The sequence below is a fragment of the Acomys minous genome, assembly GCF_964271855.1.
Source record: "Acomys minous genome assembly, chromosome: 14".
NCBI classification, from domain to species: domain Eukaryota; kingdom Metazoa; phylum Chordata; class Mammalia; order Rodentia; family Muridae; genus Acomys; species Acomys minous.
In genome coordinates, this window is record NC_140496.1 from 87,063,646 (window position 1) to 87,074,914 (window position 11,269).

Genomic DNA, 11,269 nt, shown 5'->3' on the forward strand with positions numbered 1-11,269 from the left:
AGATGCTGTACCTTGAACTAGTAGGGCACTAACATATTCTCTATTATCCTTTAGTGGTAGAGCATGTCATATGTAATTGTTGGGCCCACAGGATGAATTACACAAGCAAACCCTGATATTAACTATGGACATTGTATGACAGTGGCCTAACAGTGATAGGAATGATAACAAATAGATCTTGGTGGTACAGGATGTCAAAAGTAGGTGTGGGAGGCACCCATTTTGGAGGGGATGCCATTTGTGAGAGACAGAATCACGAGGGGCTCTAGACTTTCTGCTTTCTGTAAACATATAGCTGCCATAAAAAAAAATTAACTTTAGCGCCGGGCGTGGTGGTGCACACCTTTGATCCCAGCACTCGGAAGGCAGAGGCAGGCAGATTGCTGTGAGTTGGAGACCAGCCTGGTCTACAAAGTGAGCTCAGGACAAGCCAGTACTATACAGAGAAACCCTGTTTCAAAAAACAAAAACAAAAAAAACAAAAAGTTAACTTTATTATTCAGAGACAAGTATCTTCTTGATGACAAATGCTTTCAGCGGTAAATACTGATCATGTGTCTACAGTGTTCTTGGCATGAAGCTCATGGAACCAAGCTGTCCGTCCCCGATGGAGCTGACTCAAACCCCAAAGCCCCTGTTTCTTCTAACTTCACACCCTACAGTCCTTCTACAACATTTCCCAATGTCCTTATACCTGAGCCTCCCTGATCAGGATGGAGGTTGAAGACCATGTGACAAGACAGTAGTTAGGTAGCTGAGTAAAGTGTTCATAATTTAAGAACATAGGGAAAAGGGAGGCATTAAGATATAAGATATCATGCCTGGATTATGAACTTTGTAGAGACCTCAGCATTGCTTTAAAACACGAGAAATGGAAAAGAAGTGAAAAAATTGTTTTCAGAGATGCTGGCTCCTTAGAAACACTGTTTGTGGATGAATTGTTTTCACAGCTACAGAAATGAATGATTTTCAGAAGTATTTGTAGTATTTCCATGCTAGATTTGACCAATATGTGGTTGTTTACAGCTTGGCTCTACAGTGGAATTTTTTTTATTCTTTTTGAAAACATGTCTGTCTTAATAGGCTATCTGGAAGAACTTTAAAGGGAATGTGTTGATACTTAGATTATATTATTATAACAAGTATTAGATATGTTTAAAGACTTTTGTCAAGATCAATCTGGGTTTCACCAAGGTTCCTTTTGACAACAAAAGTTCATTTCTTCAACCTCATTCCTTTATCATTACAATCTGCCCCTGATTTGGCAAAATTAAATTTTCTCCCCAAACTACAATTTAATGATTTTCTTGAATCATTCATTTAAACATCTGACCTTAAAATTAGGCTTGAACCTAGGTTAATTATAATTTTTTAAAAAGGTCTTGTTATTATTCTGAGGTTATATTCCAAGGCTTTTTATCTTTTATCACACTGTAAATGACATGCAATTTCTGTGCTCATAAGTAACACTGTCCTCTGATGCTGGCAGGTCGGAAGAGCACAGCCTTAGAGTGGTCTGTGTTTGTGTTGCCTTATGAAGACTACTTGACTTCTAGAGCGGGTATAGACCGCATGATTATAACTATGTGATCGTCTTGGGAAAGGCAAGTTATGAGTTAGATCAGCAGTCTCCAGTGATTAGGGCTGCACAGATGGTGTACCTTGAACTTGTAGGGCACTAACATGTTCTCTATTATCCTTTAGTAGTAGAGCATGTCATATGTAATTATTGGGCCCACAGGATGAATTACACAAGCAAACCCTGATATTAACTATGGACATGTATGACAGTGGCCTAACAGTGATAGGGGAATCTCCAATTCCTCTGTGAACCCAGACTAGCCAACTCCCATTAGGGTTATCTGAGGCCCTCTCTGTGCAGCACCTGCCTGGGAAGACAGTATTGGTCGGAGTCAGGTTTCTATTACCAAATAAAAATGAAAGATGCAGTTAAGACTGCTTAGATTTTGTTTTGTTTTGTTTTAAATGCAGACTTGCTGCCTAGTTTGTATTTTGATGTTTATTTTCTTACTACAAACAGTACTTTTAAAAAATCTTTGGTAGATTGTGGTTAGGGATCCTTGCCTTTATCAAAGATTTCCCAGGGTATTTCTTGATTCAAAGATATGTCTCTCAGGGCCCCCCCTGAGAGAAGTCTAGGGGAGGGTATTGGGCAGAAGAAGGAGGGAGGGTGGGAACAGGAAGAGCAAGGGGACAACAATTGAGAGGTAATGTGAACAAATTGTAATATATATATACATATATACATGTATATATATATTTGAGATACATGTCTGTGATCGGTTGAGCTTGTTTTTCTGTCTCTGTCACTGGTTCTCTAGCAAGACACCTGAGGCCCTAGAAGCTGATGCTGGAGGCGGCAGAGAGCAGATGGTTTGAACAGCTTCCTCTCCCCAGATCATCCTTGCTTTCCCCTGATGTTGCCTGTGGCTCCAGATGGAGTCTTTATTCCATCTCACTTACTAATTTCAATAGAAAAAACAAACAATTAGTGTTGATTTTGTGTTTATGGTTCTTTTACATAATTCTGTCCTTTCCCCATCTTGCCAGAGGTGCTTATGAAGGCACTGTAATTGAACTCAACCTCTTATTAGAGATGTGAGCTACATACAACACAGACTAGAACAAAAATTGGTTCTTTGTAAAATATCTACAGAATCAGCTTTCGTGGTTCTCTGTGTTTTCCCTCTCAAGAGAAATAACAATTGACTTTATGGCTCAGCAGTTAAAAGTACTAGCTGGCTCTTCCAGAGGAACAGGGCTTGATTCCCAGCAGCCACACAGCAGCCCGCAACCATGTCTAACTCCAGATCCAAGAGATCCAAAACCTCCTTTTGGCCTCCCTCAGCACCAGGCACACAAGTGGTGTGCCAGCATACAAAAAAGCAAATTATGCAAACATTACCAAAAATGTAAATTCGTATCACAATACACCATAGGATGTGTGATATGATAAGTGTAATATAATCATCATTAATTTTCCTACCAGCAGCATAAACCAGCATGTGCTATTCCAGTGCACTGTGGTACATATTCTCTCTCCCTCCATCTCGTCATCCCTCTTTCACTTCCATAACCTGTTTCCTTCCTTCTTCCTTTCTTCCTTCCTTCCTTCCTTCTTCCTTCCTTCCTTCCTCCCTCCCTCCCTCCCTCCCTTCACGACTCCTATCTCTCTCTTTCTTTATTATTTGCTCTTTCTTTCTTTCTTTCTTTCTTTCTTTCTTTCTTTCTTTCTTTCTTTCTTTCTTTCTTTCTTTCGAGACAGGATCATATGCAGCTGAGGCTAGCTTCAAATTTGCCGTGTATCCAAAAATGACTTTGGCCTCCTAACTCCCGTGTCTCTACTTCCCATGAGATACAATTAAGAGTTCTTCGGGCAGGGTCAATGTTCATTGTTTTAATGGGGGGGGGGGGAAACAAGATTAAATTAAAAAAAAATAAAATCGATACATGCTTATAATATAAGTTCAAACAATTCAAAAAGACGTAAAATGAAAAAAATTAGTCTTCTTCATTAGCTCCAAGGAAACACCAGGTGCATTTGGTGAGCATCGTGACAGGAATCTTCTTGTTCGCACAAATGCAGAGAATACAGAGAGATGGGAACCGGGAAGAATGGAAGGAGGAGAAGTTGTGGTCCAGATGTATTGTGCGAGAGAAGAATGAATAAAAAATTTTAAAAAGTTACAGATTCTGAAAGGCTTGAATATAACTTGAATCTATTAATTATGAGGAAATATATATATATATATATAATATGGCATAAAAGCAATATATCATCTGTCTGGATATATATATATATATATATATATATATATATACACACACACACACACACACATATACATAATGTATATATACATAATATGTATATACATAATATGTATATGTATATATACACATATATAATATGTATATATGCTAATCATAAGGGCTTTCTTAAAATATTTTTATGTAAAAATAGGCAAGAAATATTTTTAAAAACACAAAGAAATTAGAATTTGAGGCCTTTTTAGTGTTTGTATGCATGTGTGTGCACGCATGTGTCTGTGAATGTGTGTGTGTGTGTGTGTGTGTGTGTGTGTGTGTTTGTGTGTGTGTGTGTGTGCAGGAATGCTGCTGACCAAGGAGGCCATTTCATTGCCGGAAGCTGGAGTTACAGGCAGATGTGTGCGACTCACTGTTGGCACTGGAAGGCAAACTTGGTTCCTGTGCAAGAGCAGTCCATGTTTTTAACCACTGAGCTTTCTCAGGCCCCTGTAGTTTGCGGGTTTATGCTTTTAGTTTAACTATTTGCTTTAACTTAAGTAATTAGCTGCTTACTCCCTTCAATTAAAGACACAGTTGTTAACTGATGCCACAGTACTTTCCTTGATTTTTCTTCTTTGTCAAAGCATATAATACCTTTTATTTTCTTTCAGAAATCCTGTCGCTCATGAAATTTAAATATTAATTCACATTTTATTTCTATTCTAGGTGATGGCAGCGGTTTGAACCCAGAGCCTCATACATGCTAGATAAGTGCCCCACCCCCAACTGAGTCCCACTCGGTCCTAAGTCTGTATTTTGAGGTACTGCCAGGGTTTTGTTATTACTGAGTTCTTTATTTTGATCTTTCTTTGAGTGGATACATTTGCCAAATAGTTGTTAAGAGGCTTATAATTTGTGACGTTCCCTCCTTTCACACTTGAGAGCAATTGCATTTAATGTCTTTATATTCACTTATGAGTAATATTGAAAATAAGTATATTGTTATCTCACCCTCAGAATTTTATATTTGATTCTTTTTGTTTTACGGCATAGAATAATACTGTAGAAATATTTTGAATTAACTGACTTTCTCACATCACTGGTTTTTAAAATAAACCTTTGATGCTTGTGGAATTCATCCCTCACTTTCTTAAAGTGTGAGACATTAATGAGCACATGTATGCCACAATTGCAGTACATGGAAGAAATTACACTTACTTTCTCAATGGTAAATTTAATTTTTCTCCATTCTGAGTAGTTTTTCTTACACTGCTGGAAAAAAGAATTATTCATTGGTTGCACTTTTCACTGTCAAGAATAATTACCCTAAGCTGGATGCTATTGGCGTTCCCTATTCATCAACTCTCCCCGGATGCAGTTGTCTCGCTTTCATGTGCATCTCTCATGATTATCTCAAGCTTTTCAGCATTGCCCACTGAATTTATTGTTCTTGGGAATCTATTTATTAATTCTAAGATTATTTTGTTTTTACCATTAGCATTTTGTTTGAACCTCCTTTCTGTTTTTCTAATGTTTTATTAAGTGTTCTCAGCCATTTAGTATTTTGAATTTATGTTCTTATTAAATTATACAAATTGTCTTCTATTCTTCAGTCATAACCTTTAGTCCCGTGTTTTGTCTTTCTGCAAGCTGTCTCTGTTTGTGTGTCTTTTACTTGGTTGTCCACTAAGGCTATGTGCATCTTTGGGTGCCTTTGTCTGTATGTTAAGTTGCTCTTGTCTGTGAGAGATGACTTTTTGATTCTTTTCAATATTCATATGCTCTTATCATAACTGGGAGGAAGAAAGGGAAAGCAGATGAGGAGACAGAGAAAGGAACAGAAAGCGGTTAGCACTGCTCATTCTCCTGAAATGTTCTGAACCTTCAGATTGCTGCCTGTCAGAAAGCAGTTTTAGAATCCCTGATGCTGTAAGGAAACAAGACATTTGAACCATCTCTCTGTACTTACAGTTTAGGAAAAGAAACTAGGCAAGACTGTGATGTCCTTATATCCAAACTTAAGGAATTAATCAAACTGTTCATGACATGAGTCTGCAGCAGTGTGGCTCCTGGTAGGTGATGGGTTCAGTTGCTGAGCCCTGGTGAAGTACATTTTGGTAGCTAGATTTTAGTGGAATTTTTATTAGGCTTTTCTTTTAGTGGATTGGGGAAACAACTACGAATTGATTCCATCCTGTAGGTGGGTATCTTTCCAGTTTGACCTGGTACTCTTCTTAGCAAGAAGGTGACATACATGTCTCTACCCATTGAATGTGTGAAGAAAATTCCACATATATTGAAGTTATTTTTTTAAAAAACTATATTGGTTTCTCTTAGTGTCGCTCTTAATCTGGCTATCACAGAAATCATTAAGATGCCTTTATATTTGTTCATAAGGTTTTACAAAACAATCTTGAGAAGTTTAAGTCTGCTCTTAACCCCCTATGTTATCCTGACTCCATCTTTGCCAAAATCCCCAAGTTACTTGTTTATACTTCTTTCATTGCTCCAGTTGAATCTTTTTCATCCCTCTTGCACCTCTGCCTGTGGCTGAATCCCCAGGTTCAGCCCCTACTTCCTCTTCTAACAATCTCCTCCCTGGCTGGATGGAAGTTCAGCCCTATTCTCTTTCCTGCTCATCACTGGCTGTAAGCTGCTTTATTGACACATCAGAGGGACAATTGGGTAGCAAAGTTTCTACAACATTTAGACAGGAAATTCTCAGAACAAGGCTTGAAACTAGATATGGGTGATACAGAAACCAGCAATTCAATTATACAATAACCTTATGCCAACACACATATTTTACAGTGGGGCACATGGCAATCAAATGCATTTGAGCTGCTAACTCCGTATTTTTCATTTATCTCATATTATGTGTCTTCCATGTACACAATTATAGTTGTTCTGCTCTAGGATGAGTGATGTGTAGCCCACTGCAATAGTTTAGATCCTAAGTGTTCTCCAAAGACCTGGGTTTTAAAGGCTTTGCTCCTAGACTGTAACACTTCAAGGAGATGCCTTTTAGATGTAGGACCTTAGGTAGAGAGATGGCTCAGGGGCTAAGAGCATACCCAGTTCTTCCAGAGGACCTGAGTTCCATGCCCAGCACCCATGTCAGACAGCTCATAACCACCTGAACTCTGTACCTACTGGGATCTGACAGTTCTGGTCTCCCTGAACATTTGTACTCATATGCACATACCCATGTACAGAAACATACATGTAATTAAAAATAATAAACCTTAAATAAATAATGCTTCATGAAAGAAAAGTATGTCATTGGAGATGTTGGACCCCAGTCTTTTTATCTTTTTTATATACTTTTATTTTTATTACACATGTATAAAATAAACTACACACAGCAGGGAGAACCATGTGACAATCATGAGAATAATGAGTTCTATACATGTTACATTCATAGTGAATTGGACATTTGCATTCGCTCCGTTTGAAGTAAGTGTCTTTTCCTGTCTTGTTGGGTCTAAATTTCAAAATGAGATTCAATATCTATCCTATCTCAACTCTAATAGCTTAACTTCTTTATCTTGATCTAAAACGATCTTGTCTCCTAACCAACTAACGTTGGACAAACAGAATATGACGTTTAAAGTTATTCTTACAATCCTAAATTTCTTTGACAACAAGACAAGTTAACTTCTGACAACACCCAACCAACCTCAAAGAAGATGATGAGCATCAAAGAACCTCTTTATGGAGATGGATTCAAATGTGGCAAACCAGCCACTGGGGAAAATGTCCTTGTTCCTGCTACAAGGAGAATCTGCCTAAAAATGGGCAAATTAGATGCAGGCAGAGTCGATGGCCGCACTCTGCCAAGTCAGGGTAAGCAAGTCCTCAATAGTTCCTGCCCTGTGAACAAGTCTGGCAGAGATATTAGGTCAGAAAGCTGAAGATGAGGCTCCAATGTTATAAAGTGTATTGGGTGACTGGTCAGGCAGTAACTGTCTTAAGTCAATTTGTACATTTTGGAAGCTGCTAAATCATACTGCTGGTTCACTCAGGAATTTAAGTTTTATTCCTTCTCAAGTCTCTGAGGTGCATTGAAGACAAGAAGACAAAATAGTGTAGTTTTACAGTGTTTTTATCTTTCTGTCTTTGCTTTTTGCTCATTATGTAGTGAGAAGCAAGCCCTATCACTTGTGCCCTGCCATGATACACTAAAGGCAATAGTGATACCAAATAGTGGACCAAAAGAAACTCTTCTTTCTTTCAGTTGATTCTTTTATGTATTTGTTATAGTAACACAGCCGGCTAATAGCCTACTACCCCAGTACACTGGATGTCAATTACAAAAGACACAAGAACAAAAGATTTTTAAACCATGTAGTTGCCAACACACCAGTGCCCTAAACATACACTCATGATTGAAAGACTGGAAGAGTGACAGGGAAGATGGGCAGAGTCTCAGGCTGAAGCATTATTTTTTAATTATTATTATATTAAATTAAATACTTTGAATATTTATATTTATGTATTTATTTTTTATTTGTAGCTATATGTATTTTAATCTGCTATGAGTTCAGGGTCATTGTTATGTAGCAGAAAGCTCACCAATATAGCACTTGTCATCATTAGGTCCAAGAGGAGAGAAAATGTAAAGTGAAGTTGAGTGGTTTAAATCTGTTTATCAGAGAATATCTGGTGAGATTGGACACACCCAGGAAGGTATGGTCATAGACAACTGGGGCATATCTGAACACAGTTTACAACATAAGTCTAACCCCAAATACTTGCTGTTTATGTCATAGTCAGTACTTCACTCCTTTGCATTTACAGCATGATGCTCATTGCACATTAGCTTTTGTGAATAAGAGACATCAAGTTAACTAAAAAAGATTTAGCTTTGCTTTAGAGATTTTGGACTTCTAGTTATATATGGACAGAAAGTCTGGTTAATTGGGTGTAACTTCTCTATTTTGCTTCCTATTCCTATTCCTCCATATTTAGACTTTTATTTGGAAAGGTACTAACCATCCATCAAAACAACTTCTAGAGAGTTAATTTTGCCCTTTTGAAATGGGAAATCCTATACAAATCCTACTGAGGGGCTGTAGTAAATACTGGTCAACAAGTGCTTAGAAGCAAATCATTATTTTATACAGTGTTGTGTCACATTTGTTTTCAGCCTCAAGGGCTTGAGACCCTTTTAGTGGGTTTTATTGGAAAAGGTCTGAAGCCTTTCATTGTCACAAAGCCTGGAAGGTTGATCATTTTGGCTCATTTCCAGGCTGACCTGTTCATTTAAAGACCCTGGGCTGCAGGAACATGTTTAGTTACCAGTACTGGAGAAGGCAAAAAGTCTAGGCAGATGTCTCCAGTGCTGATTCAAACCCTAAGTGTTTTTAGATGTGGATGAATTAAAGATCATTGTCATGCTTCAGCCCTGTACGTTGGGTCAGAATTCATACTCTTTCTATTTTGGCATTTGTACCAGATCACAGTGAAAAATTACCCCATAGGATGTGAGAATTACTGCTTGGAGTTGGCTCCATAACCCATTAGCAAGGCAGCATTCGGCAAATCTTCCAGCTAAATGGAACTTCAGTTTCCTAGTTTGTGACATGAGAATGTTAACAATTTCTTTCCGTGAGAGATTCACTGAGAATCAGATGGGCTGGTGTTTTGGTGTATGCTTTGTGGCTCATTACTAGTGGGTACTAAACCTGCCTAAATGTGTCCATTCTTAGAGAAGCATCTCTTTGGTTCGATAGATACTGTTTCCTCTGGATTTTTCTCTTTGGTTGATCTGTAGGCATTGATTTCTTTCATGAGCACTCCAAACTTACGTTATCTAGCTGGGACCCATTTTGACATATTTTAGAATTACTTTTTTTTTTTTTTAATGACACAGAGGCATCTCAAATGTGGCTGAACATTCAAGGGACAACTTTATTCTTCCCTTTACAGTATTGCTTGGGTGTTTTGATTTTGTTTTTGTTTTCATTGGCTAAGGACAGTATTCCCCTGCCCAACTTCTGAGTTCTGAAATTCTGGTATCACTCAAGTTATCGTTTCCTCATTACTTATATGCAGATAATAATAACAAGGTCTTGGATTCTCTACCCCTTGTGGCACTCAGACACCCTTATATCTTTCCAGGCCTTTGGCAACAAGCTTAGCTCACCTTTTAGTATTTTTTTTTCCTGGTTACTACCAAGAGTTCCTTTGTCATGCCATGGCTTCTATCACTTCTCCTATTTCCCACAGTATAGACAACATCTTTTACACATGTAAAACTGATGATGCAACTTTAATAGAATGTTTTTATTCCTTATTTATTTATTTATTTACTTATTTGCCTGTATGTTATATGTACCTATTTGTATGGATACATGTACACACACACACACACACACACACACACACACACACACACACACACACACACACACCATGTATACAAAGGCCAGAAGTCATCCTTGGTTCTTGTTCCTCAGATTCCATCTACTTTGCTTTTTGAGATAGGGTCTTTTTTTTCTATGCCTTTTAAAATTATTTATTTATTCATTCACTTTACAATCCAACTATAGCCCCCTCCCTCCTTTTTTCCAGGTCCTCCCTCCCCCCTCTTCCACCTACCCCCACACCTTGCCCTCAGAAAAGGGAGGAAGCCCCTACCAACCCACCACAGCACATCAAGTTTCATCAAGACCTAGTGTATCCTCTTCTACGGTGGCCTGGCAAGGCAGCCCCACTAGGGGAAGTGATCGAAGAGCAGGCAACAAACTCCATGTTAGAGACAGCCTCTGTGCCGGCCGTGGTGGCGCACGCCTGTAATCCCAGCACTCGGGAGGCAGAGGCAGGCGGATCTCTGTGAGTTCGAGGCCAGCCTGGTCTACCAAGTGAGTCCAGGACAGCCAAGGCTACACAGAGAAACCCTGTTTCGAAAAAAACCAAAAAAAAAAAAAAAAAAAAAAAAAAAAAAAAAAGAGAGAGACAGCCTCTGCTCACCTTATTAGGGGACCCACATGAGGACCAAACTGCCCATCAAGGACATATGTGCAGGGTGCTTAGGTTCAGTCTCCAGAAGCTCCTCTGGGCTAAGGTCAGTTGGCTCTGTTGGTTTTCTTGTGGAGCTCCTTTCACTTCCAGGTCCTCCTAACCTTCCCCCTACTCTTCCACAAGGCTCTCTATGTTCCTCCTAATGTTTGGCCATGAGTGAGTCTCAGCATCTGCTTCAATCTGCTGCTGGGTGGAGCCTCTCAGAGGACATCTATACAAGCAGAGTGTCTTTAATAGTGTCAAGTGTTGGCTCTTTCTCATAGGGTGGGTCTCAGGTTGGGCTAGGCATTGGTTGGACATTCCCTCAATCTCTGCTCTATCTTTATTCCTGAGCATCTTGTGGGAATTTTGGATCAAAGTTTTTGTGGATGAGTTAACATTGCCTTCCTTCCACTGGGAGTCCTGTCTGATCAGAGGCTGGCCTCTTCAGTCTCCATGACCCCTGGTACTAGGAGTTTCAGCTAGAGCCAAC